The 27,717-nt window shown below is 41.8% G+C and overlaps 1 protein-coding gene and 1 pseudogene across 8 annotated transcripts in view; one reads left to right on the top strand and one right to left on the bottom strand.

The window, feature by feature from the left end:
• The window catches only part of Mitf (melanocyte inducing transcription factor), a 207,691-nt gene that overhangs the window by 76,070 nt on the left and 103,904 nt on the right, over window positions 1-27,717 (top strand). The window lies entirely within an intron of this gene.
• Window positions 7,813-8,170, bottom strand: LOC147003873 (small ribosomal subunit protein eS27 pseudogene; annotated as a pseudogene).

Here is a 27,717-nt window from a genome sequence, read left to right as displayed (position 1 = left end):
GACAACTTCACACACAAACTATAGCTATCTATCTATCTATCTATCTATCTATCTATCTATCTATCTATCTGTAAAATGGATCTTGATTATACCAGTAGTATTTGGGGCATGTTGGGTTAAATATATTAATAATAATGATTTTTACCTACATTTTGTTTTTGCTTTTTAATGTAGCTGATGGGAAGTGTATACATACCTGTTCATTTCCCTTCTGTTTTTGCTGAGCAGAGTGCCTGTGGGGGCATCTATACTAGGAATGTGACATTATTCCCAACTATACTTTGATTTTGAGAGTTGATTTTGAAATCCATCATCAAGTAGGGAATTAGATCCTTTGGATTTCCAAGCTAGTTCCTCAGTAACCCATAGTGCATATGCAATAATGACAGCAAGAATGAAACTTTTTTTTTTCAGTTAGAAAAGCAATTTCTAGAAACCATGAGCTCTGCAGAGCTAAAAATTCGTTCTCATTGTTTTATTTTTAAGCTCTATTTTAAGTCTCTTCCAGGACGAAAATGTTCAGTCCCTTCTGGATTCTGATGTCCTGGTAAATCTTCTTTGTGAACCTGGGGGTTGTGATAGAACTGGCACAAGAGAAAATTAATTTGGTTGCGATCCATGAATGGAGCGGGGGTAATGGGCAGGCCTTGCAGAGGCTGTTGTAATCCATCACTGTACAAGTTTTGCTAGGTTGCCGAGCTGCATGGCACCTTCTGTTTCGGGCAGCATCGTGCCAAGACTCACTCCTGTAGAACCCTGCTCTTCTGTATTAGGAGAAAGCATAAGCATAATAGAATGTGACTATAGGACATGTATATTCGCAGTCAATAAAAATGCTTCTATCTGTCCTTCTGTATGTATGGTGTGTGTATCCATTGTGTGCCCTGAAATAAAATCAAATAGGCTTTACCACAATTTTTTTTCTTTCATCCTAGGGTATTTTCCTACCCTTTATTTTTTACTAATTTGAACTCCTCACTGTATCAGGGTACTGTCTTGTTGAAGGCAAGTCAATGCTGGGAGCCATTTAACTCCATTTATCAATCACATGACACTGGACTTGGTGATATATTAAGAACAAGATGCCCCCTCCCGCACCCCTCAACTTCCCACTGTTTTGCTTCTTTCTCATTGTTGAAGCCCAGAATTCAAAACTGGTTTGGAGGCCCTGTGTAGAAGTGCATTCCAGAGCATGCCACTAAATGGGATATAAATAGCATTTGCCCTGCCAGAGCTGGAGTTTTCTCAGCTCCAGAGACATTGAAGCCTTTGTTTTGTGGGTCACTGGCCCCTCCCCCTCAAGCCTGAGTCATAAAGCCTGAAACACTAATGAGGTTGCTGAAATGTAAAATCTAATTGGTAAGATGTATGGGGAAACCATGAGTGAGTAGAACCCTAAACCTCAATTCAAGTGACTTCCCTATCTGGCCCTGTAGCTTGCATACTTTGTGACCTGCTGTTCCAAACCCTTCAGTTTAGTTGTTTCTTCCAGTAGGATCAAAGTAGGCCTAGACTGGGCTAGGGATGTATAGCGATATAGGTTAATAGAAGGATTCTGAATTCTCCATTTAGAATAGGTTCAAAATCCATGAAAGAAAGAGTATGTTGTATTTTAAAATTTTTAATATATATGTGTATATATAATCTGCATACTTGATTATACATTTAAATACAGATATAAACTTAATTTATATATATATATACATGTATAAGCTTGATTATATTTGTACACATATATAATTGTATGTATATGTATATAAATGTATACATGTGTATATGTAAATATATACTATACCATACTATATGTAGCATATGTTTACATCTATATAATATATTATTTTATATAGAACATAGTATATTTATATTAAATATTTATATGTGATATATATATATATATATATTGCCAAAATAGTTTTCTATTGTATTCTGAATGTATATATAATAGTTCATTTATCAGAGTATTACCTGTATCTGGCTTAGAATAACTCTGAAATAAGAATGGCCTTTATATTTAGCATTTTCCCCAGTTATCTGAAATTGAAGAATCAAGAAAAAAGAAGACATAATAAAGAAAGACCAAACATGGCTCACCAAGTCTAAACTATGTTGCTGGTCTGTGGGTTCCTAGCCTTGTATCCAAAGAGCTGCTTGCTGCCTGCTAAGGGTATACTTTCTGTTAGGCTCATCAACAAACACATAATTCCCCAACATTCTTTCTTTTTCTATCTCTGGTTCCATATAGATACTGGGCAAATAACGTTTACAAAGTGACGTCTCTGCCTTCACAGACCTTTCATTCCTATGAAGGAAAAAGACCATACCAAGCACGTGCACAGAAATGAGAAGCTAAGAAACACAGCCACAGGGACACAAAGCAGCCTGGGAGGTGGAGTGACAGTCACCAAGGGAGGTCTGTGTAGCTCGGCCTTTGCTTCCCTCTTTGCTGTGTTCTATGGAATTGTGACTAATTGATTTTCCAGATTTTGAATTCATCCATTCCCTCCCCCACACAGACCACTTGCTTGCTTTTCCTGGTGACTTCCTCATTTTCCTTTTTTTTTTTTCTTCCCCAAAGTCTCCTACTGCCCTAGGTAAAACCCATCTTTCCTCTCACCTGAATACCATCAGTTGGTGTCTCTGAGGTCTACCTCTTAACATTTTTCTTTTTTCTGTGACTTCAAGTTTCATGCTATGTTCAGCATGGAGCTGTCTTCTAGCCTTGATGTTGTCATCATGAACCCAGGCTACCTTGACAAGTATCCCAAGCCAGGTGGCATACATAACAGATATTTAGTTTCCCTGACTCTGGTGTCTAAAGTTCAAGGTCAAGGTACTGACAGACCTCGTTCCCAGCGAGAGTATGTTCCTTTTACTGTTGCCTACCTTCTGGCCGTGTCCTCACATTACCTTTCCTAAGTGCGGGCAGATCTGTCTTCTTCTACAGTAGGTACAGGTTCCATCTAAGCCTTCTACCCTTGACCCCATATAAACCTGATAACTCCAAAGCCCCCTTTGCCAAGTACTTTAGCTTTGTTTGGGTGTGTTTGTGTAGGAAGGCAGTCAGGATCCCATGTATGAATTTGGGGAGCCTATAAACAGCTCATAACAGTTGTTTATGATTTTTTTTTTATTCTGTAGACATGAGTTTTGGTTTTTGATATTCCTTTTGGCAACAGGGTCTTTCCAGATGTGTGTTTTCTAGAAAGCTAGACGTTTGTGCTTGCATGCACCGAACTTGAACATATATGTTTGACGCTGGCCTTTATTTTGGATCCTTCCAGCTGTTGGGACCCATTGTAACAATACAAGATCACAGCTGCTGCTTTCCTAAGCACTCACAGACACTGATTTGTTTTGTAGTTCAGAGTATGCCCTCTGACCTCTGTTTTGGCTAGCAGGATAGCCAGAGCATGGCCAGAAGGCCACGGCTGACACATCCCAGACACATGCAGGCCTCAAATTGCCCTCTTTCAAAACAATTACAACAGCCATGTAAATGGCTAAGTAAGGGTCAAAAATGAGCATATTATTTATGGCTTAGCTAGAGATTTGCTACCCAAAGTCTGTCAGCCTTTATCAGAAGACTGGTCGTGCCAGTGACTGTGGCAGCTTGGAAAAGCATTGCAGCCAATGGCTATTGGGATGAACTCGGAGTCTGGTAGAAGACCATGGGGATGGATCCCAGAGCACAGAAGCTCCACACTTGACTCAAGTGGTTGCATTATCCTGTCCTGTTTACATCTCTACAGCTCTCCTCCCACTGAATGAGTTTCATCACCAGTGATGAGGGCAGTTCTCAAAAGAGTGTGTTAATGTCTTTGGCATGCATCTGCGTCTGCAGTGTGATGGGCTCTTAGACTTGAAGGTGCTTGCTTGATGTAGGCTAGGTACTTGTCTTTACCTCTAAGATCTAAGTTGAGGGTTTAGGAGGATGGCTCTGTTGGTAAGATGCCCGCATGATTTTGGTTCTCAAACAGCCATGTGAATATCCATGTGTAGTGGTGGTTCGAACAACTCCAGAGCAGAGGTAATAGAAGCAGGTGAATCCCTGGAGCCAATCTAGGCAGTCTGCGAGCTCCAGTTTCAATGAGAGACCTTGCCTCGAAAGACAAAGAACAAAACAACAACAACAAAAACCCAAGCCAATGTGGAGAGTGGGTGCAGAAAGCACCTGATTTGGTTTTGACCACTGATTTCCACATGGGTTAGATATGTCTATGTATAACACTCATGTACCACACATACAAATGAATATACTATACGCATACAAAAATGGGGAAAACATAGAAGACTCAAATTCATCCTTGACTATCTGAGCTATGAAAATATGTATGGGCCCTTTAGATAGTACAATGCTCAGCTATGTCAGATGGACCTGGACCCATTAGATAGCACAGTGTTCAGTCAATCAGAGGATGCTGGAGAGACATTGCAGGAGAAAGGTGGTCTCCCCCCATCCGGGTGCATGCTCACTCAACTTCTGCAGCACTCCTGGCTTCTCCGTGGTGTGGCTCGGGAAGCTTGGGAAAGATGGCCAGTGTTTGTTTCCTGCCGTGGATGTGACCTTATCTCCTAGTTCTCACAGTGTGGATGGCTCTCCTCATCAGAGCCCTCCTACTCCTGCTGTGCACGCTGCCCAAGGTTGAACCCAGTATTAGCAGCTTCCCTTGACAACACTCCTTGGGCTGTGATGTAGCAGAGTCCCTTGCTTGGAACAAGTTCCCATGAACCAGCTTTTCCTGGCAGCTTTGAGGATGGATTCTAGTCATGTCCACAGAGGAAGCATTGCTGCAGTGGTGAGGTTTACAGCTGAAGAGGGAAGGCCTTCACACAAGCCCTACCTCAGAACCAGGTAATGGCTGCTCCTTAAGTCTGCCTTTCCTATAGTCTTCAAGGCTCTCTTAGCCTCTTCCCTGCAGATCTCTTCTTGCAACCGATATCTTTTGTTAGCCTTTCAATTTCAAACTGTCATGTGCTTCCTCTCTCTGGCTTGAACTTTCACACCGTGTGCCACCAATGAAGTTCTGTTCCTACACATGTGCGTGTCAGCTCTTCCCTGCTGAAATGTGTACCTACAATAAATCAGTTATAGAAAGAAAAAATGCTATTTTGGCTCTTTGTTTTGGAGGCTCAAATCTGCAAGGGATTGGTCCCTTGCTTTGGACTTCTACTGGTACACCATAGTAAGAGAGCATGGTAGATCAGAATGCTCACATTCATGGCTAGGAAGAAAAGAGAGAAAGAAGAAACTGGGGTCCCAAACTCCCCTTAAAGACCATGTGACTGATGATCTACAACTTTCTAGGAGACCTTATCTCTTGCAGTTTCCATCACTTCTTATTGGCACCACTCTGGGGAACAAGCCTTTGAATACATAGGTCTTTAGGAGACATTTGAGATGCAAACTGTGGCATAAATGGGGGGATGGTTCTAGTGGATCAGTGCAAAGGAGCCTGGGTGTCATGGTGTATGTTTGTGCTATGATATCCGCCTGAATAGATTGAGCTTAGGAAAGTCTCTAGCAGTGTAGGAGAGAATGGTGCTTCCAGTCATCCTGAGGTAAAACACAACAAACTGACCATCATGCTGTGTTGGGTGCTTTCCAGAGCTGTGGACCAGGCTGCTGAGAGGCCCCGTTGGTTTCTGGGGACTTCGAGCAGTGCTGTTTATCTCCACTGATAATCCTGAGTGGTTAAATGGACAGTCAAGGGTAGGCTGATTCTTCCCTTGCATCCTGAGATAGGGCTAGAGGCAGGCCTCTTCTCTTCCTCTTTCTGGGTGAGTACTGTATCAGTGTGATAGAACAAATGCCACACACGGGGTGGGGGGGGGAGACAGAGATGGGGTGACATTTGAGAGCCATGTGTTTTGATGCCTACATGTTTGAGGTTGAAAGATGGTCTCAGGTTTAATGAGTGCCTCACTCTTATAAGTATGAAATCTCTGAGAATGCTCCCCTCAGCCTAATCTGGTAGTCAGTTTTCCTCAGCCTCTTATAAGTACATCCTTCCTTCTTGTGTATGCTTTAGTAGCAACTCCTTTTCTCTGTTCACCTCCCCTCCCCTCCTCTCTTCTCTGTCCTCTTCTTTCCCTTCCTCCTTATCTCTTTCTTGACATTTACATTGCTTGTAGTGCCAAACCAGTAATCAGAAAATATATCAGAAGTGCGGAAAACTAAGTTTTTAAGCTAGTGGCCCGGGCCCCCAAAGAACTCCTGTTTGTCACTAAATTATGTCTGGGCATGTTTGATGTAACCCACAAGGAATCCACAGCATGGAAGTGCTAGGAAGCGTCAAGGTGTTGGTCTTGGATTCTGCTTCTAGGAAATGCATGCGAGAATTCTAATTAAGACCTTCTTTGCCTTTATGTGCAGCTGGCCTCAAGCTATGACTCCAACTAGGTCCCAGCACCAGCTTAATGGGAGCTGATGCTAAGTGCAGCTTGCTCCCCTCTGGAATGCACACTGCTTGGTCTTTGGGAAAATCATTAACTCTCCTTGGCTTAAGGAGCTTTGACGAGAGATTGCAGGATTATGTGTGTATGGTTTCAAAGGTTATATTTTTAAGATGAATAATTTAAGAAGATTAGGCAGCATCCTTCATTAATCTGCAGCTATTTTAATGATTAAAAAGGACAACCTACTTTCATCCCAGAAGCATAATAAGACAGCTTTGCCTATAGGTTCTGCCTAATTAAAGTTTGTGTCAATTGTAGAAGGTAGCTTTAAGTAGCTGAGGCTAATTCACCTGGAACTGATGCAGGGACGCATCTGTGGCTGAAGTGGACAGAAGCCCATCAGAGGTTGTAAACTGTAGCATTCTAGTGTACACAATACATTTGCTACTGTAGATCTTCAGACACGTAAATGTAGACTCTAGTCACAAAGAGACCATATCTCAAATAGATGGACATAAAAATTTCTCTATATAAGATGAATCTAGTGGTATTATTCTCCTCAATATAAGGTATGTTATAAAATGAACAATAATCTGACTTGATATCTGTGTTTAAAACCTGGCTGATTCTAATCAGAAGCCTAATCAGGTGTTAACTTACCTTTAGAGTCTGACATCACAAGCATCACAGACCTGCTAATTTTATTCCTTGCTGGGTCATATACATGAAGGTGAGGAATCAGCAGAAGGCGGAAAGCTAATTGTTTCATTATTAGCTGGAGAACAAAATGTTGGTAGTGAATTAAAGGATGGACTCAAGTGGTTGTGTGTGTGTGTGTGTGTGTGTGTGTGTGTTCTAAGAGTGTGTCCTCAAAGTAGCACCAATGGACTGGATTGGGCTAGTTTATGAACCAGTTCTACAATAGGAGAAAACAAGAATCATCATCAACCCATAGAGCAAACAAAGAATCGCTTGAGTCTCATCTAGTGATATGCATACAGGATTGTATCCTTACTGATCTACTCTGTTTTCCATTTCATGCTTCTGAGAATTCACCTTTATTATAATTCAGTATGTAATATTGAATTATAATAGATATATAGTATCAATCTGTGGTTGTGACTTGGTAAACAATTATTAGAGATAACTTGGGAAGCTTGTGTGGGGGTGTGTATGGAGGTGTGGGTAGTCAGTATTTCTGTAACAGGAATGGGGTGTAAGTTGTAAAGCCACATGGAGATGGGTTATAAATACAGAAATCCGTGGCTTGCATGTCAGTAGTGTTTCAAAGTACCTGTCCCTTTCTTTTTAGCACAGTTACTCTGATATAGTGGTATTTACATCCACTTAGGTCCTAGACAAGAACTCCTCAAGTTTTTTTCTATTTACAGTTCCCTTTTGCATAAAACTTTTTTTTGTTATATATCCAAAACGTGTTTATTGGGAAGGTTCCCACTCATCTTCAATCAGGGGCTTTCAGTGTTGCTTCCTCCTGAAGGAGCATCCTTCTGTCAGCCTTGCTTTTCCACCTCTAGGCTGACAGAGGACAGTGGAGCAGCCAACCCACAAGACTACTGTTTGTGCATGGCTGAAGACCATGGTGATTTTATAGCATCATGGGCATTTCATGTCCATAAAGTAGGAATTGGGGCTCTGCACCAGGTGCTTTTTCTTGTGTTTCCTCTTCTGGAGAGGGATGAAGGAGCTCCTTTGAGAGAGGCATGTTCTCATAAGGAGGTCATCACCGCCGGAAAGGGAATTTTTTTTACTTGACTCTGTTATACAGGCATATAAAATACATATGAAAACCAAAAAATTATTGATAATAAATCATAAAGAAGTTTAAAATGATTTTGCTATACATATAATTCTATTCTTCTTAAAGACTTAAAGAATTCACATACTAGTTAGTGGATTTTGTTGCATGTTTTTATATAAAAAATTAAACCTTGGCTGATTCTGTGGCACTAGAGATCACCGAACATCTTCAGCCATTTTGTAGAGGTGGCCTATATTTTGATTTTTATGACCATCCATGCTGGGAACACAGGTAGTATAAAATGGCAAAACCATTTTAGAAATCATTGAAAATTCTATTCTTTTCTTATTCCATTGAATGACTTTTTTTAAAAAAGAAAGAAACGCAAGCCATTGACTCAAACAACAAACCATAAGAGTCAAATATTCTAACATAATACAATCCAAAGATATGTAAATTGATACATGCTGACAAAGATCAGTAAAATATATTACAAGTCTTTGTTTTCCACAATTAAATCATATGCTTATAAAATTTTGTATGTACAGTAAAAACATCGCAATTCATGAAGACAGTAGTCTCAAACCCGAGCAGTAGTCCTTGGCATCATGTGGCATGAGTACATGCGCAATACAAATCGCACGTACTGTGTGAGCATCCAGAAGCAAGGATGCAGTGGACTTCCATGCTCCACTGTGGGAGAGTACTGCCAGAAACACCTCTGGCTCTTTATCCAGTTGATCCTCAATTCAATTTGTTATTGTGCATTCAGAAACCTTTTAATGTTGAGAATTTTTTTTCTTGTCCCAAACATTTGTTATGTGACCCTGTCTGGGCCAATTACCCACCATTTAAGAATCTGGATTGTAGACTAATTTCCAAAAAGGCTCTTTGGATTTTTTTTAACCAATTGCGAGCTATTGATGGAGCAATTAGTTTGTGGTAGACACTGCATTGTGCACTGAGACTTTAGAAGTAGCAGAATAACAGATGATGTTGGCTTTCTTTTAGCTAAAATGAAATAAATCCAAGTGTGTAAATATGTATATGTATATACACATGAACATACCCACATAAAACTACAAACTGGTGGGCCCCCTCCATGGGTTGCATGATCATGTTAATTTTGTCTGCTACTGCATCTTGACTGTGAGTTTTAAGAATCTTCCCAATGCAATCGTGTATCTAAACACTGTGGGAGATGACATGTCTCAGGTCATAAATGTAGGGTCAGCCCATAGAGCACCAGTACTCCTGGCTTTGATGAGAACGTTGGAACACGGGCTTCCTCACACGCTGAGAAGGCCTGCCATTCCCCAAGCCATGTTACTGTCCATTTTGCTGCACAGTACACAAGAGATAGGTAAAGTAAAGGTGTTGGTTCAGTGAGGACTCTGCTCACCTGCAGGATCAAGTTCTAGCTGGTTAGACTGGAATGTCTTGGAAGTGTTAGTCTTTAACCCCAAATGGTGTTAGGGATTGTATTTTCAGAATGGGGGGCCCTTTTGATTCCACCAGATTCTGCAAGTGGTTTAGGTCTGCCAAAGCTGAAGAATCGTGGGTGTAAAACTGCTTAAAGAGCCTTCTATAGTTAGTTTGGCCGATTATCCTCCCCGGTAAGACTTCTTTCTTTCCACCACTCATGTCTGTGCTACAGCTGGACTGAATTCCCTACTGCTCCAGCAGTATCACATCCTATCTGGATAGGCTCTGCCTAGCAGATCTTACCTCTAACCATACCCCGAGCTTACTGGCTTTCTTCCCTTACACCTTTGCTGCATAAGTACTCTCTGGGGCTACACTTCCATCCCTTCATCCCTTAGTTGCTTCAGTTTTACCTTTGATGCTTCTTGCTATTGTTCTCAGCCCTTGCTACCCTTAACACTTGATGTAGCATATTTGTTAGGTTTTTGTTTATATTCTTCTCCCTATCTTATTGCTTCATAGAGGTGCAGACTTTTATTATTCATTTCAGTACACTGAAATGTACTGCACATTGCTCCTGACACACTGCTCCTGACACACTTGCTGCCAATATTCAGACATCTTTATTCATTTCAGTACACTGAGCAGCACAAGAGCTACATGGCACATAGTAGATGCTTAGCATTTGCCCATTGTGCGAGCAAATGAAGATAAGACTCTTACCCTGCATATAACCCAGAACTTAACTAAATGTGCCTCTTTAGCTGCAGTTCCTTACATTGCTGTAAAGCAGCGGTTTTCAGCCTGTGGATTGCAACCCCTTTGGCAAACCTCTCTCTCCAAAAAATATTTAGATTAAGATTCACAACAGTAGCAAAAATACACTTATGAAGTGGCAACTTACCATAACATGAGAAGTTGAATTAAAGGGTCGCTGCATTAGGAAGGCTGAGAACCACTGCTCTAAAGGACTTCCATCCCATTGTCCATGACTCTCAGGTCTTATGTTGCCATAACCTTTGATGTGTCTGTGTCCCTTTATCTTTTCAGGCTGCAGATAGCCCCATGTGGCATTTCCATCTTATTTCTAACCTTTTGGTCTTACCTTATCCTAAAACTCAGGAGGAATTGGGAGACGAGACACGTTATCTGTCCTCTCTCCATCTCTCCTCTCTTTGGGACAGCGGAATAATACTGCTGAGCTCTGCAGGATTGCTAGAGGGTGAAATGAGGTGATGCATAGGCCGTGGCCAGCACAGTGCTTGCTGTAAATATCGGCTGAGGTGCTGCGCATGGAGTCACCTAAGGTACAGGTCAGCATGAAGCCTGGCACAAGGTAGGAGAAAGGAAGTGGCAGCTGTCAGCACTTGCAGACCCCCACCCCTTATTGCAGACCCCCACCCCTTATTACCTTGACTAATGATACTCCTGCTCCCAGAGAGTCAGCCCAAAGGAGGAGGACACTTGCAGGCAATTTCAAAGACACCCAGGAGCTGGCTTGGTTTTTCTTTTCTCATCTTTCTCTTCCTTTCTTACTCCCTTGTCCATGCTACATGTGACTAGTTTTTCATTCCTCGTTATGCACAGGAAGGTCTATTAGATCCAGAACCTACCTGTGGTTGTATGCTATGACTCTGGTTGTGAGGGCAGACATTGTAATCCAGTCTTTATTTTTTTCCGTAACGTTCCATGTGAGTGTCTCTCATTAAGTAACTCACCAAGATCCTCAAGAAGTATTTCCACACGTGTTCCTTGACAACCTGGATTTCGGGCTATGATTTCATTTCTGTGAGGGTGTTTCAGGGAGCTACCTTGCACATTTGGGGATGTCTGAATTTTTGGCTTGCCCTCTTTACCCCTCTGTGCCAGGTTAGTAAAGCTTGCTCAACTTGAACCTGCCAATTACTCAGTCAGCAAATGTTTATTAAGTTTGTTCCTGGGGGAATGGCAGAGTGACAGGACAAAAAGCTTTGGAAAGGTTAATCTGGAGGGCTGTGGGTGTAACTGGAGGGGGCTTTGCAAAGGCAGCAGGGAAGGGTGAATACAGATGAGACTCAGCCAGAGTCAGAGCGGATCAGGGCTCACAGGGGTAGTGTGTGTGTGCCTGTGTGTGTGTGTGTGTGTGTGTGTGTGTGTGTGTGCATGACTGTATCTGTGAATATGTATGAATGTATGTATGTATATATGTTGAATATATGTATGTATGAATGGATGTATTATATGTATATGTATATATATATATATATATATGTATAAATGAATGTATGTGTGAATGTATGTATGAATATCCTATCAGTATGTATCTATCAATGAATTAATGTGTGTATGTATGTATCTATGTATGTATGTATGTATCTATGTATGTGTGTATGTATATATGCCCAGAGTCCCAGCGTCCAACCAGTCCCTCAGAGAAAGTGTCTTAATTTACATTTGATCAGCAGCAATGACCTGGGGTTTTGCTTGGTCCTTGAACTTGCCAATACTTGGTTTTAATTGCTTCAACAATTAAGCAAGTAAATACAGTACCCACGTCCCCCACCCCCACCCTGTTCTCTTTCATGACTCCCGTGGATCTGGGCTGGGCAGTACCTGGTTCAGTCTCTCCTGAGGTCATAGATAGATGGTGGCTGCCAGGCTTTCAGAAGAGGAAACCATTGGTGATGAGTTTGTATCACTGCTTATTATATATTTCCATCTCTAGGATAGGGCTGGGCTGGGGCAGTGCAAAGAATCCACTCATTCACGGTCATGCAGTCTGGTCCTGCAAAGGAGTGGGCAGCTCTTTATTGAGTGTCTACTGTGCAGTAGGCTACTTCAAGGTGTGCTCCATTTTATGGGCTGTTTCACATTCTGTAATCTGGTCTTTCCTTTAGAGTTCATTCCTGGACTTCCTGTCGTTCACCCTCCCATCTTCCAGTATACTCTTTACTTTATATCCTATGTCACCCACCTCACTGCTGTCACAGCCCTTTCCCAGGTCACATCTTGTGCAGTTATTGGCTGATTCACTTCTTGTCTCCAGCCTCCGACTCTGTGTGTGATAGCCACTCAGGCATCTCCACTGCTCTGTGGAGCATCCAGTAGGAGAGCTCATGATATCAGTAAAATCTGCATTTAGATTAAATACCATCTTAGTATAAACATAACTTGAACAGGGGATTTTAGGCAAAGTATATTTCAATCTGGGACAAGCTTACAGTGAAAATTGCTTAGGAGTTTTCTGAACCTCAGATTGAACTGGAAGCCTGATAGTATCCTTTGCTAAACCTACCAGCCCTATGAACTTGTATTTGGCTGAGTGTATACCAGATCACAGACGCTCGGGATATGTTGGAATGGGCAAAGAGTGACCGCATCAAAGAATGTATTTCTTTATTCTGAGCAGTTATTTTATAGCTATGAGAGGTGCAGATAATACAATACCCCTGTCCTTGAGCCCAGACTCAGTTAATATAACTCAGGAATGGGAGTTAGTTTTGGAGGCTGCAGTCTTTGGCTTTCAGGTCATGTTCAGATCCATGTACCATATCACTCTGCCTTACTTCATTAAAAGAACTTTCCTTCTGTGGCCATTAGATTTCTTGGCTGTATCTTAAGTTGGACTCTCCCAGTAAGCCCAATGAGAGTTTATTAAAGGATTCCCAGAAGCCCTGGAGCCCTGTGAAGCCAAGAGTAAGATAGGGATGCTCGGTGAGCAGCAAGGCAGTAGTAGCATGGTGGTCCTGAGCCCATGGGGATGATGAACGTTCTCCATGGACACACAGACCGCCATTGGTGTTCTCCTAATGCCACCTTGACAGCGTGCCACACAACTAAACCCTGGTGCCGAAACTACCAGTGAACATGTCGCTCTGCTGTTTCTGACTTACCTAAGTGACCGAGCTTAAGGTCCCTTTCTGCATCCTGCATGAAGGGAAGTCAGGGGATGGAGACCTTTAGCTTCTAATGCTAAAGCTAAAGCTTCCTTGTAAACTCATGAAAGAGAGTTTTGCTTTTGTTCCCTCCCCCCCAAGAAATGCCTTTTTTTTTTTTCTCTAAGAAATGTCTTAAAGATGCTGAGGAGCCTAAATGACAACATGTGTCCACATGGCACCAACATAATACTTCTACAGTAGCACTGTGCCTAGTGATGTTTTCTTGAACAAACTGTTGTTGTTTGTGACTTGTGTGAAAACTAAAGTGGTGTTTACTTTTGTGTGTATATGTGTGTGTGAGTGTATGTGCATGTGTGCATGTATGTTTGTGTGTGTATGTGCATATGTGCATGCCTGCATGCATTTGTGTGTGTGTGTGTGTGTGTGTGTGTGTGTTTGCACATGGCCAAGAAGGTACTTGAAGGACAGTAAGGTGAAATAGTGGCTTTAATTCTGTCTGAATTGTTGTCAGAATTTCCCTTTATTGAATGTATATGATGAAAACAGCTAAAGAATTCAAAACTTGGTTAATTTACTGAGCAAAAGTATAAGTCAGAAGTCCCTTATCCACAGTTCTGAAATCAAAAGGTCTCCTAGAATGTTGAAGGATGTCGATTTTTTTTTCTGAAAATTTTTTTGGCAGAATTCCCTAACCTGAGCTGACAGAAGGTTATTTATAGTCTTTATTATCCCACTTACTTGAATATTCATGTTTTCTAGCAGAAATATTAATGTGCTTGATTATAGATATTACTTTGATCTCAATGAGAATATTCTATTATATGTGGCCCCTGTTATCCTCATAATATCTGGAATATTGTTGTGTTCAATATTTATCAGTCTCCAGAATTTTAGTGCTTTTAAAGTATGTGTCTTTGTTTGTGTGTCTATGTGAGAGTGTGTGTGTGTGTGTGTGTGTGTGTGTGTGTATGTGTGTGTGCCTCCAGGAGACATATACATAGAAAGTTCTAGAAGGATAGAGTACTCAGGTTTTAATGCGAGGATCAAGTGCAGAGACAATGAGAAATTGATCTAAGCCTCATATTCAGCAATCTCTAATAATTATTGTAATCAAACAATGTTGACATATTTAATGCAAAAAGAGAAGTTGAATGGCTATTTCGTAGCACTTAGGAAAATGATAGGAGTATAAATTTTCAAATCAAAGCTGATTTGTCTGGCAAGCCATGCTTTCATATATTAGCTCAACATTGCTGCCTGCTGACAGAGAGCCAGAAAAAAATTGTACACAAAACAGGCAGACTCCTGCCTCTTGGACAAGGACAGGGAATTGACATCAGGAAAAAAAAAACAGTAATTTCACTAAAGAAAATAAATAAAAGCACATAAAAATGCCGTGAGCAGATGAAACTGCCCTTTCTAGTGATGGGTTTGGCATGTTTTATAAAGTCGCCACGATTACTCACCCACCATACATTTGCAGAAGTTCTTTTTCAAAAGCCAGATACACACAGTCACAGAGGTTAGTAGGTGGATGGGAAGATTAAGCCCAGTATCTTGTCCACAGGCTGCTCTTCTGTGTCAGCCTATGGGATGGCTTCCCAAGGTAAGTCTGATTTTGCTTTCTCCTATGGATAAGTGGCAGAGAAGGGTTGGGCAGTCTCCTTTTGCATGGGTTGTGTAAGTCGCCAATTTCTTTAGTGAGAAGGGTGTTTATCAGACCCCAGCATATTCTGGGGTTCTTGCTTCCTGGCTTCATCTCCTGTTGATTTTTAGAGTCTGGTGCTTGAGTGCCTCTCTGAGGTTGCATGGAAACATGGAGCTGGAACGTGGAGACAGAGTGGTAGGGTTGAACCGCAGCATCTTGTGTTCCTTATGAGGCAGTTTCTCGTTAGTGCAGCACACTGCTTGAGTTTTTACTTCTTTCTTTCTTTCTTTCTTTCTTTCTTTCTTTCTTTCTTTCTTTCTTTCTTTCTTTCTTTCTTTTTTTTATGAGCTTAGCCATGGTTTGGTTTGCTGAGTGGTGACCACTGGTACTTTATGACACAGAGCAGTGGTTCCAGCTTTTTTTTCATACTGGAAAAAATTTCACACTTCTGTCAATGTGAAGCTAGTTTGCTTTTTTCTTTTTTGAACTTATAATAATTTTAAACATGACCTTAAGTCCCTTGGTTCTGACTTCAGAGGACATTGGCTGTTGGGGTCAGACAAAGTGAGGGTTGGCCACGCTGTTACAAATGAGCTTTGTAGTAATTACTGCTGAGATCATAAAACTCGGCTTTCCCACTGCATGTCAATGCTCCTTTTCATTATATAGTGCTCGGAACAAAATCATGTGATTTTTTTAAAAAAGCTTAACCATAACCATGTTTGAAAGGCAGTTTTCATTTTGTGGCTTTTTTTTTTCTTCCCCCTTTCCGGTGTCTAGTACAGCCAAGGATTTTATCTTCTTGTATCTTTTTTGGCACTCTAGTGAGTAATCCGTTCTGAGTTACTTTCTCACTAGAAGAGCTGGTCATCTTCTTAGCCATGGTGGATGTTCCCCCTCCCCACTTCCTCTCCAGCAGTGGACCCAAGACATGACTGTGCCCAATGGTTTATCCCGATGGCAGTGGCATCTCAATGGAGGCTCAGCAGGGAGGTCAGGCTTGATACCGTTGACTGATAGCCAGTGGCTCAAAAGGAAACTCAAGTCTGTGAATATGGAATGGTTTCTACAGAGATTAACAGGTTAAAAAGTCTGTGAGGACTTCAGTTGATATTTTAGCAAATGAAGACATTTCCATGAGGACCTTTACAAAGCACAACACTGAACTTCTAGAGCTGAGGGTCTCACATGAAAATATTGGCATCCTTGGACCCTGTGAACTTGTGCCAAGGAGTGCAGTGGGAAGTTGTGTGGCTTGACTCTCTGGAGTATCAGTAGTTCTTAGGTGTTCACAGTGACACAGATGTATCTAATTCAGCTGGTCAGTAGTTGGAAAGCTTTCTCAGGCTTATATAGAGGCATAGAATGGTGCAGAGCATGGAATGGAATCTGTAAAGAGATGTTTACTATGCTCAGGGTGACTTTAGATCACCCGTGACATGGCCATTACCTGTCCTTGAGAAGATGGTCCTGTCTTCCCTGTCCTTAAGTATAAGGTGGGCTTTGGTACAAACTTCTCAAATACAGCCACTCTAGGAAAGGTGTTGTAGGCACAAGGGGGAGTCCTGTAATATCTGCAAGAGTTTCTGGCCAGGTTCAGCTAAACAGTGCATCCATCCTATCATACACGGAGATGATTTGAAAGGACAGGAATCTTGACAGAATATGCATGTAAATACTGCATGTAAATATGCATGTAAATACTGTTGGGATAATGAGATGTTGTCTTCACTGAGAGAAGTCATAGCATCAAATATGGAGGCAACAGTTAAAGGCACTGGATGTAACCTTGTAATTTCCTAGAGTTCTTCCTTCACCATTCTTAGACCACAACAGTGACTGACTGAGCAGCATATTCTTAAAAAGGAGAGAAATCAAGTACAATTTCCGAGCTGGCAAATATGGGTTGCTACTCTATTTAACTTTTATTTTTGGGACAGGCTCTCCTGTAGCCCAAGATAAGTTGAAATCTACTATATAAATAGGGGTGGTCTTGAACCTCTGACTTCTGATTCTCCTACCTCTGCCTCTTGAATGCTGGAATTGCAGCCTTGCACTGCCATATAGAGTCTATGGATCCTGGAAATCAAACTTAGGGCTTTGTGCATGCAGGACCAGCACTCTGCCAACTGTGCTAAATCTCCAACCCTTCCAGCCTTTTTTGACGTCTTCTCGCAGTCTTTATTCCTATTTAATTCTTAGTGTCTCATCTAAAAGCAATATGGGAGGAACCCCACACAGCGTTTTATGCTGTGTGTGTCATCTATAGAACATTTAAGTTATTCAGAAGAAGGATAATTAGGCTTAAATATAACATTCCCATATTGCATGTAATATATACAAATACATATATGTCAATGTTGGTGTATATGTCCATAGCTGTTCATCTTTCCACACAATTTACTACAGCCTTTAGTCACACACACACACACACACACACACACACACTCAAAACAACCATGCTGAAAGATGAGAAAAGGAAGGAAAATAGTGGTTATTCATCCTGATGTTTTTAATGTATGTATCTCCTACTTAGAAATATTCAGATGCAGCTTTGTTTTATGTAGTTAATTTTGGTGGTACAATGTTTTAGATGATGGCCAACAGGAGGCCAGGAGGCAATTGTTGAAGCTGTAATTTGCAGAAGTTTAACAATACAAGTCCATTTTCTTTTCTGAATGTGCTATTTATATAATTTGTATTTTTAACAAATCTTAGAACTAGAATGAAAATAGTAATTAATCTTAAGAGTAAAAAAAAAAATGTTACAGCTAGAGCAAATTTGGAAACTAAGAAATCCTCTTGGTTAGGCCCGCTCAGTGGAACACTCTTGTTTCTATCACAGAGCTTGCAGCTGAGCAGGTAGCAAAGGCTCAGCTAATGATGAGAGGTTGGCCAGGTAGGTACCATGTCTCCTTCTTCCCAGGAAAGCCTACGGCACTGAGAAGTAGCAGTTTAGTTGTAAAGCTGAGTTAAGCCACCATCAAAGACCACTGAAGCCGCACTGTCCAGAGCAGGGCACCTGTGAAAGGGACAGAAGCAGGGTTGAGAATGCTCGCATGGCGATGATAAGCAAGATGGAGGGTTTTTGTATCCTGCTTGCTTTTAGTTCCTACAGTGAGCAAACATACTATCTGGAAGATGATACTCTTGTGATGCAGAGTATACTTTTTTATAAGCTTATTTACCCTGTTCTTTCTTAAAACGGAGTTAATGAATTCACAAACTTGAACTGGTGCCCACTTGTGTTTAATAGCTTTTCGTTGAGTTGGCATTCTAGCAAAATTCGCATTAAAATAATATTTTCCATAATTTTCTAGTGTACTCAGTTATGTTCTAGTACAACACATTTTAAAAAATTAGTTTTGCTCATGTGTGTGCATATGTGTGTGTGTGTACAAGTGTGAGTTTATGAGTACCACATGTGTGCAGGTTGTCAGGGAGACCAGAGAGTGTTGGTTCTGGAGTTATTGGCAACCATGATCCTCTTGATGTGGGTTCTGGGAGCCAGACCTGGGGTCTTTTTCTGCAAGAGCAGAATGGGCCCCTGACTGTTATGCCATCATAGCTCTGTAGCCCCATATACATTTTTTTTAAAGTCACTATCCTGTGCAAAAGATGCAATTGCCTAAATGTTTTTATTTTATCTACCAAACTAGAAGTACAATATTTAAAAAAAAAATTTAAGAGAAGATTGGAGTCTAATAATAGTTGCTATATTCATGGTTTTTAGTAGGTTAAGCCATGCACCAAACACAATAAACATGGTACTTGGTCTTGTCCAAGACTGGGGGTTCGCCAAAGAATGTGTCCTCAGATGAGTTGTTATGAAGCCATGCAAGGCAGCTTATCTGAAGTTGGGTGTAGTGTGTATATGTATACCACGTGTGGTAAACTGAGGCAGCTGGTATGTGGTTTTGGAGTGCATTTGTGCTCTCTGTACTGACAGATGGGTGTACTTTGCTGTGGTCACTGTGTGGTTCTGTGGGCCAACCCACATGCACTGAGTGATTCTCCTTCTGTTCTCAGATGCTCGTGCTGGAACAGTGCATTTCCTGAACAGCACTGTGGCAGAACGGACTGCATGTGAGAGAGATGAGATGTAGTTGTGCTTGTTCTAGTTGTGATAAGAGCCCAGGTTGGAACCAGCCTCCCCATCGTTACTCACTGCGTCAAGCCCTGCAGGAAGCATCCCTGTGTGGTACTAAACTCCACCATGCTTTAGTTCATGGCCTGGAACAGACACGGGACGACATGGGTTTTGTGGAGGCGTTCAGCTCTGCCCGAGCATTCTCCCTTGGCACGTAACTGGAGACCTGCCAAGCTCGTCAGCTTTCCACATCCAGTTCCCTTACCAGATGGGCTTTCCAGTCAAGCAAATGGCCTTGAACTTGAAATACCATGAAAGAATGAACTCCAGGTCCCTGTTTGGGAGTCTAACCTTGGTTATAGTGCAACTCAGTTCTCATAAGTGCTGCCTGAAAATCCGAAGTTCAAGTAGTCTCAAAGAAAGAGGTTCCCCTGTTCCTCCTGAATATCTTACCACTAATAGGAAGCAAGAAGAGTGTGACATTGAAATGTTTTATGAAAAGCTTGAGAATTTTATAAATATCAAAAATAATCACTTAAGGGAAGTATACTGCAAAGCCTGTGTCTGAAGTCATTCAGATGAGCAGAGGTTTTGATCATGAGATATGCTTGAAATATCTTTCCTACTACCTGCCTACCACTTACATGACCGAAACTAAATTACATTTAGCATTATCTCCCACTTCCATTGGAGGTCACCAGAAGGTAGGGATTTACAATGCTGATTTGTGTGGTGCCTGCCTTGTGAGTTTTGGGAGAAGTGTCTTTGGCTTCAATACCACAAATGACTGTGCTCCTGCCCAGCTTTGGCCTTCTGTTTTATGGGCACAGTTAGTCATGTCACTGATCCTATCTCCTTCCTCTTTATGGCCACAGACATGTTTGCTTTGACCCACACATTGGAAAAAAAAAAAAGACCCAAAAGAAAAATCACTTGCCAACATAGTAACATGGGAATGAAATTTCCCACCAGTGTATTTGACTGACCAGCGTTTATTCAAACACCAAGTCTGGCCACATTGAACTCTTATCTCCATGGTGACTTTCCCTAAAAATAGAGTAGGCTGTCTTCAGTTGCTTTAGCCAACTTCCCCTGCCTCATCCTGCAAGATGCAGGACTTACAAGTCCTCTGGCTTGGGAAAGCAGTTTGGGATGCACCTCCGGAAGCCATGTAGGCTCCTCCCGAGATCTTCCCTTTCGTCTCCTGTATTACCTTCCATTCCTCAAGTCCTAGTACTTTCTCCCCTTGTTTTTTGATCTCGGGACAATGTATGCTCTTTCCATAAAGTGCATTTAAGTCTCTTTTGAGAAGAGATAAGTATAAATAAGCAAAAATAGGAAAACAACTTTCTTCATGAAGCCGTTTTATTTTTACTTTTGCCTGGTAAGTTCAGAAGCATTTCGGTGTTTTTCCTGTGACCTCCTTTTTACCGTACTTGATTCTAGTATCATTCAAGAGTTCTTGATGTGTGTGTGTGTGTGTGTGTGTGTGTGTGTGTGTGTATTTTCTCAAGTTTTCTCAGTTGTTATTGTGTGGTTTCTTTCCTGCCTCCCATTCCTGCTTCGTTCTCTTCCTTCTCTCCCTCCTTCATCCTCCTTCCCTTTTCTTACCTCTCCAGTCCTTACAGAGACTGATTAAATGTGAGTTTGTTTATGCAGCTTCTCCTCTGACAATTACTACTTAGGTTTCAGGGATAGAGCAGTGAATCAAATGGACAAGAATATATGCAGTATCAGAGATCACATACTGTCAGGAATGGGATTAAAAAAAACCAAGAGGGGGTTTCCCTTTAACCTGAGGTTAATGGGTTAAGTGTCAACGCCAGAGTTTCTTCTGAGAAGAGTTTTGAATTAACAATAGAGTGAACTGTGCAGACATGTAGGGAGGGACACTGTGGCCTAGAGGGACAGCAGCAAGGGTAAGGCACCCCCCCCCCCTTTAAGAGAGAGCATCCTTAGTCTGGCCTGAGGTATCTCTTTTATTTTGGATGTTGCCTCCATAAAGACTGTCAGGAGAGAGGCCTCTGGTGTCAGTACCACACATAACATGCTTCTACTCAGCCTTGGCCTTTTGATCTGGTAGCATGGGCTTGTACCCTCTGGACCATATCTGTGAACTTATTTCACCCCTTGAAGGCCACACCTTTCCTGCTGGTTTGTGTTCTGGGCCAACTCTGGTCACTTGGTAAGTGTTTAGTAAATATTTGTGCAATTAATGCCTGAACATCAATAGTTTTAGAAGAATAGCAAGCTTCTCCACAGAGACCACTAAGCCATGTTCTTACAGGTGTGGGTAAAGCCTTGTCTTTGATCTATAGTCAGGGCCATTATCTATTGTGCCCCTGGCCTACCCACAAGGTCCTTTTCTTTGATGGTGATTGCAGTCTTTACACTGAGCAAGACACATCTACAAATAATCTTTGCCATCCAAGAAAGGGCCCAAGGGTTGCTGCTAGTCACTAGTGGAGTGGATTAGGAGTTCATTCTCCAGGATTAACCACTTATTGGTCACGTCTCAGAGTGTGAATGCTAGTCTGTGTAGGCCCACTGTGTCTGGATGTTCTTTCTGCTGTTTGTCACTTGCTTATCCCAACTTCTAGCTGAGAACTTGTGAGCTCTGAGTAAGAACCTAATACACACTGAAGAATAACTAGTGTTCAAACATGCTCACATCTTCACACACTTTTATAAAGCAGCATTGTATCCACCTTGGAAAAAATATTATACATTCTGTGATAGTCTTCTAAGGACACTGCAGAAGGAGGGACTCCTGGAAGGCCAAGTGGGTGTAAAAGCCAGGCCTTCCTGACACATATATCACACCTCCCTTATCCTAACTCCTTAGGTTTTGGTTTTTTTTTTCCCTCTTTATGCAGAGGGAAGCAGGTCAGGGCTTGTAAGGATGGAGCCTTATTTAATTGTAACCATTGTGTTCATAATTTGTGGTTACATCAACAAAAGAAGTGTGACAAGGATTTTCAGGATAAATGGACTCTTGATGGGGTGAGCAGCCTCCTTTCCTGTCACGTGCACTTGGCTTCCTTCTTGTGTGACTGGTATCAAATGGAGAGGAAAGGCTGCTTCAGCATGCATGCTCTTTGGGGTTTTCTAAATCCACCTTGAAGGTTGCTTTGGCTCCGTGGCTGGAGACTTCACCTGGTTTTCTAAAACACACATGGGAATTCCTTCCTTAGAGGAATCCTTGCTTGGTTATGGTAAGATATTGGTATTTTACAATTATACCTTTTCCATCCCCATGTTAAGTATGCAGCTTGTCAGCGCATTCCCTCACATTCTAAGTCAGCGATGCTAGAAATTTTATCCCGTGGCCACTCCTCCCCTCTGTTCCTGTGCCAGGAACAGATTCCTCTCCTTGCCCTAGAACACTGGATCTTCTTCTTCTTCTTCTTCCTTCTTCTTCTTCTTCTTCTTCTTCTTCTTCTTCTTCTTCTTCTTCTTCTTCTTCTTCTTCTTCTTCTTCTTCTTCTTCTTCTTCTTCTTCTTCTTCTTCTTCTCCTTCTCCTCCTTCTCCTTCTCCTTCTCCTTCTCCTTCTCCTTCTCCTTCTCCTTCTCCTTCTCCTTCTCCTTCTCCTTCTCCTTCTCCTTCTCCTTCTCCTTCTCCTTCTCCTTCTCCTTCTCCTTCTCCTTCTCCTTCTCCTTCTTCTTCTTCTTCTCCTCTTGATGAAATCATACTGATTTGCTTCCCTGCTTTTTTAGGAACACAAATTTAAATAGGGAGGAAGGGTGGTGAATGAACAACAGTCACTTGTTTGGAGAGGCTCTGTGGAATCCTTACCGCCCCCTGCATGTGTGTGCTCTGTAGAAAGGGGGCATGGTGTTTCTCAGGTCAAGTTCAGATGAAAGAGAGAAGTGGATAACCTACCTTTCTGGGGAAGATGAAATGGCTGTGTCTTCTCATTACTTCATTTTTTCCCCTAACTCACTCTGTGACAATATTGCTGTGGCAGATATTGGCTGGCCATGGAACATTTGAAAGAGCAAAGGTCTCATGAATGGTCTGTGTGTCACCATAGCTGCAGAGTCAAAACAATCATCCTTCATGTGTTTCCTGAAGCACTCCAGAATGGATTCCAGCTTTGGTGTCAGCCCTTTGATCACACTGTTAACTGAAAACAAACTATTACGGAAAACATAGCCGTAAAGAAACATTGAACAGACATTTGTGTCATTCTGTTTTCTCAGTTCCTGTGGTATGCTCAGATGGTAACACACAGTGATAATTGAGTGTGGAAAGTCCTTCTAAAAAATTCATGTTCTTGAGTCTGCTTACGGACATGATGTTACTGACATAATCAATGACATCTCATTAGCTTTTAATAGTGAAATCCATTCTCACTAAAGAGTAGATACTGGTATTTAAAAAGAACTTGTCATGGATACCCCAGAGACTCATAATTCCCCTTTTTTTGTACTGTTCACCTCACACCTTAGTACTGATGAGAGTAAGTATTAGGGTGCTAGTTTACAAGGAGAGTATTTGAGAGTCTCCATTTACCTGGAAACAACCTGGGAAATGGTCCTGGTGAATTGCCTCTGGATGTAGGAGGGAAGAGATAGTTTTGGTGAGACCATGCCAGCCTCTGCCTCCAGTGATGAGGCTGATGATGGTGATGGTGTTTTTAATGGTGAAGGCGATGGTGTATCAGATTCTTATGTTTGCATGTCTGTCCCAAGTGGGTGTGAGACATTACTCCCTGTGCCATGGCATAGCCTGTGGATGAGACTGTTCTTATTTCCATGTTGTATATGAGGAAACAGAGGGGTTGAATAGTTTCCCTTTGGGGGCATAGCTCGTGAGGGGAGAGGAGCTTGCGTATGAAGTTCCTTTTATCTGCTCCTCACCATATCCTTTTGTCTGTGGCCTGGAACCAATTTCTCTGTTCCACTTGTATCTTTTGCCTGGAGCTCACTTGCTGGAATGTTCATCAAAGGTCCAAGGTCCTTCCATCTTAGCCTCAGTGCATAGCTCAGTTTTTAAACCGTGTCTACCTTTTGAATTCCTGGCAGTATACTGTCACTATTCAAGTAGTCCGGGGGATACTAACTTCCACTGCAAATATTCAGTGCGTTCGCCCTGATTATGCATGCATGAGTTTTCTCTGGAAAGTGTGGTTTTTCTGTGAGTCACAGAGAAGTATTTGATCCAAGAGTTGAAGATACTGTTGCTGATAACTCTCACAAATGAGTACCCAGAGGCAAGGGACATGTCCTCTTGTTGGTTCTTTTTGTGCATGACTTTAACAATACTATGTTTTTTGAGTGTCTGGAGAGATGGATATATTTACTTGTAGATTGTGATTTAAGGAACAGAGGGTATGAATTCATCTGTGCCTTGGGTAGAAAACTGTCTCATGAGTAATTTCTCAAAACTACATTTTCTTCACTGAGAAAAGGACAGCATAACAGTATGAGAGTTAAGGTACTGTTATTGGAGATTAAAATGAAGCATGTATGTGCATGACGATCCATTGCATACCTTCCATAAGCAACTAAACTCCCTACTACTGCTTCTGATTAAGGGTCTTTGAAAAGGCTGGAAAGAAGAGGTTCTCAGAATTTCCGTTGGATTGTCAGAGAGTTACTGAAGGCTTCAGAGCATAAGGCATTTTTCTGTTGCTCTTGAGTCTTAAAGGCTTTGAGCCACTGTTGGTGTAGTCATGGATACAGGGAGGTATGACCCTGAAATGTCATTCTCTTTTCCTGTGGCCATGACCCTGGGCCTACCATGTCCCAGGCTTGACAGAAGGATACCCAAAAACGCCATCTCATAGAAACGTTGTGATCTGGGCACTCTGCCCCCAAGGAGTCAGACATATGCTTTTTATGTTTAAATCAACAGAAAAAAGTGCAGCTGTAGCCACTGCTCTGCATAATTGTTGAAGTAGCCCTTTTTGTAGGATAGTCACAGAGTCCCCAAGTGTCAGGTAGTCCTCCCTGTGTATCACAGGTGTGTATATTAGGTCAGATAAAAGTCAGCAGCCACTGAGCGATGTCACTTCTGCCACAGAAATGATGAAACTGTACATAAATCAGGGCATGAGATTGTGGTAATTCAGCCACAAGGGTTATGCATGGCAAGAGGGGGCCACGTAAAAGCTGCCTCCTTGGATGCTTCTGAACTCCACCCCTGTGATGAGCCATATCACACTCAACACAGAAAATGTTACTTAGAGTCTCTGAATAGACTACATTGCATGCTGAATGTTACTGATCCTGGGTCAGGTGGGCCTTTCCTGTAGTTTTTGTGTCCATCATTTCATTTATCATTACTATCACCTTGGTTGAGTCACTTGCAAACACTCCTCCTGAAACCCCCAGTATTCAAGAACAGATAGCACATTTATGACTGCTCCAGACTAGAAGCCATCCTGAAAGCACATTCTCTTGTAAATGATCAACCAGATATGGTTCCAGGGAAATCTAATTAGCAACTAAAAGCAATAGACTCTGGATATCTGTGCCTTGTGGGAAACTCTCAAATCTATTTGCCAAGGCCAGAAACATGATTCCAGAGGCTATATATATGCTGACTGGAGAAGTCTGTAGAGCACTTGGGTAGCAAAGCCTCAGGTTTGTTCCCCAGCACCACCTAAACCAAGTGCAGAGGTTCGCACCTGTAATTCCCCAACTCAGAACTCGAAGGCAGCAGGATGGGTAGTTCAAAATCATCCTCAGCTCTGTAAACTAATAAATGGTTTCTGGGAGATAGTGCTCAGGAGAGACTTGAGTACCTCTGGGCAGCACAAGGGAGTGATGGTCCCATACCTTCCTGTGGGGATGATGTTTACGGGACTATACATCCCTACTTTATTAGAACCACACACAAAGGAAAGGCAAATTTGAATGATTAAAGGTGGCAATTAAATAATACTAATTGGATGATGGTAGCTATGCAGTATGCTCCTGAAGAAATGCTTTGGCAGCATGGTACATGAGATTTAAATTCTGTAACTATTGTGTAAATGCCATAAGGTATTTGCGGCTTAGTTGCAGTAATGCTTTGCTTCCTGAGAACCTTAGAGGAAATCCCCAGCCCAGGACCTGTATGGCGTCTCACTGGCTTTTAATAAATAAGCCCAAGAAGATAAAAGTTAACTTAGGAGGTTATACGTCTCTGATGAGCATGGGATAGTGGAGGAAAGCAGATCTGTTACTAGTAGGGGGTTATTGCTGAGAAAGCGGGAAGGCTTTGTCCACCACAAGGAAACATTAGAGGAGAAAGAGATCAATATTTGGAGGCTATGTCCGGGGAAGTGAGGAAGGTTTGCCAAGGAACGATCTTGAGGAATAGATTAATTTTAAAGTATTTTTGAGAGGACTTTTAGTTGAAGATTTACATTCTATTAAAACATTTTTCAATGTTTAAATTTTATTTTATGGGTATAAGTATTTTCTTGCATGTATGTCTGTGCATTACATATGAGTCCCTGGAGGCCAGAAGAGGGTATAAATCCTCTGGAACTGGGATTACAGACAGCTGGAAGCTACCATCTGGGTTCTAGGAATTGAACTTGTGTCTTCCACAAGAGCAGCAATTGGCCTTAGTTACTGAGCCATCCCTCCAGCCTGAACCATAGAATCTTACAAAGTAATCAAATCTTGTATTCACTTCCTGATAAATTTTCAGCAAGTTATCAGTGTCCGCTCTGAGAGAGAGGATAGATTGGCACCCTTTTCTAACCCTTCATTACTCCTTACTCTAAATACCTACACTCTCCTCATTTCTTGTGTGTGTGTGTTGCATTTACATGTTCATATGGATGGGTATACACATGTGTGCAGGTGCATGTCAGGTGTCTTCCTTACTTGTTTCCTACTTTATTTCTTGAGACAGGATTTATCAGTAAACCTGGATCTCATTGATTTGGCTTGACTGGGCTCCAAAAATCTACTTCTGTCTGCCCTATTTCTCCCAGATGCTATAGATGAAGGTCCATATTGTCCATGCCCAGCTTTTATGTGTGTGCTGGAGATCTGAACTCAGGTTCTCATGTGCTGACTTCTAACAACACTTTAATGCTTGTCTAAGTTTTATTTAACTATGTAAATCAAAGGTTAGCCCAAGTTTTATTTAACTATATCAATCAAATCATGCAGTCTGTACTTCCTTCCACATGTGAACTATTTTGTTCATCTGTATGTAACTGAATTCACCTCGTGACACAGCAACTAGAGCTATCTGAAAGGAGGGAGCCTTAACTGAGAAAATGCCTCCAGAAGATCTAGTTGTAAAGCACTTTCTTAATTAGTGAACAATGAGGGTGGGCCCAGTCCATGGCTCGTGGTGCTATTCCTAGTTCTGGGGTCTATAGTAAATCAGGCTGCGAAAGCCAAGGAGCAAGCCAATATAATATGTAGCACCCCTCCATGGCCTCTGCATCAGTCCTGCCTCCAGGTAACTGCCCTGTTTGAGGTCCTGTCCTGACTTTCTTCCGTGATGAACAGCAATATGGAAGTATAAGCCAGAGAAACCCTTTCCTCCCCAGCTTGCTTTCTCGTC

The sequence above is a fragment of the Mus caroli genome, unplaced genomic scaffold, assembly GCF_978045245.1.
Source record: "Mus caroli unplaced genomic scaffold, Mus_caroli_1 scaffold_7, whole genome shotgun sequence".
Lineage (NCBI taxonomy): Eukaryota > Metazoa > Chordata > Mammalia > Rodentia > Muridae > Mus > Mus caroli.
This window is presented reverse-complemented; position numbering and strand designations above follow the sequence as displayed.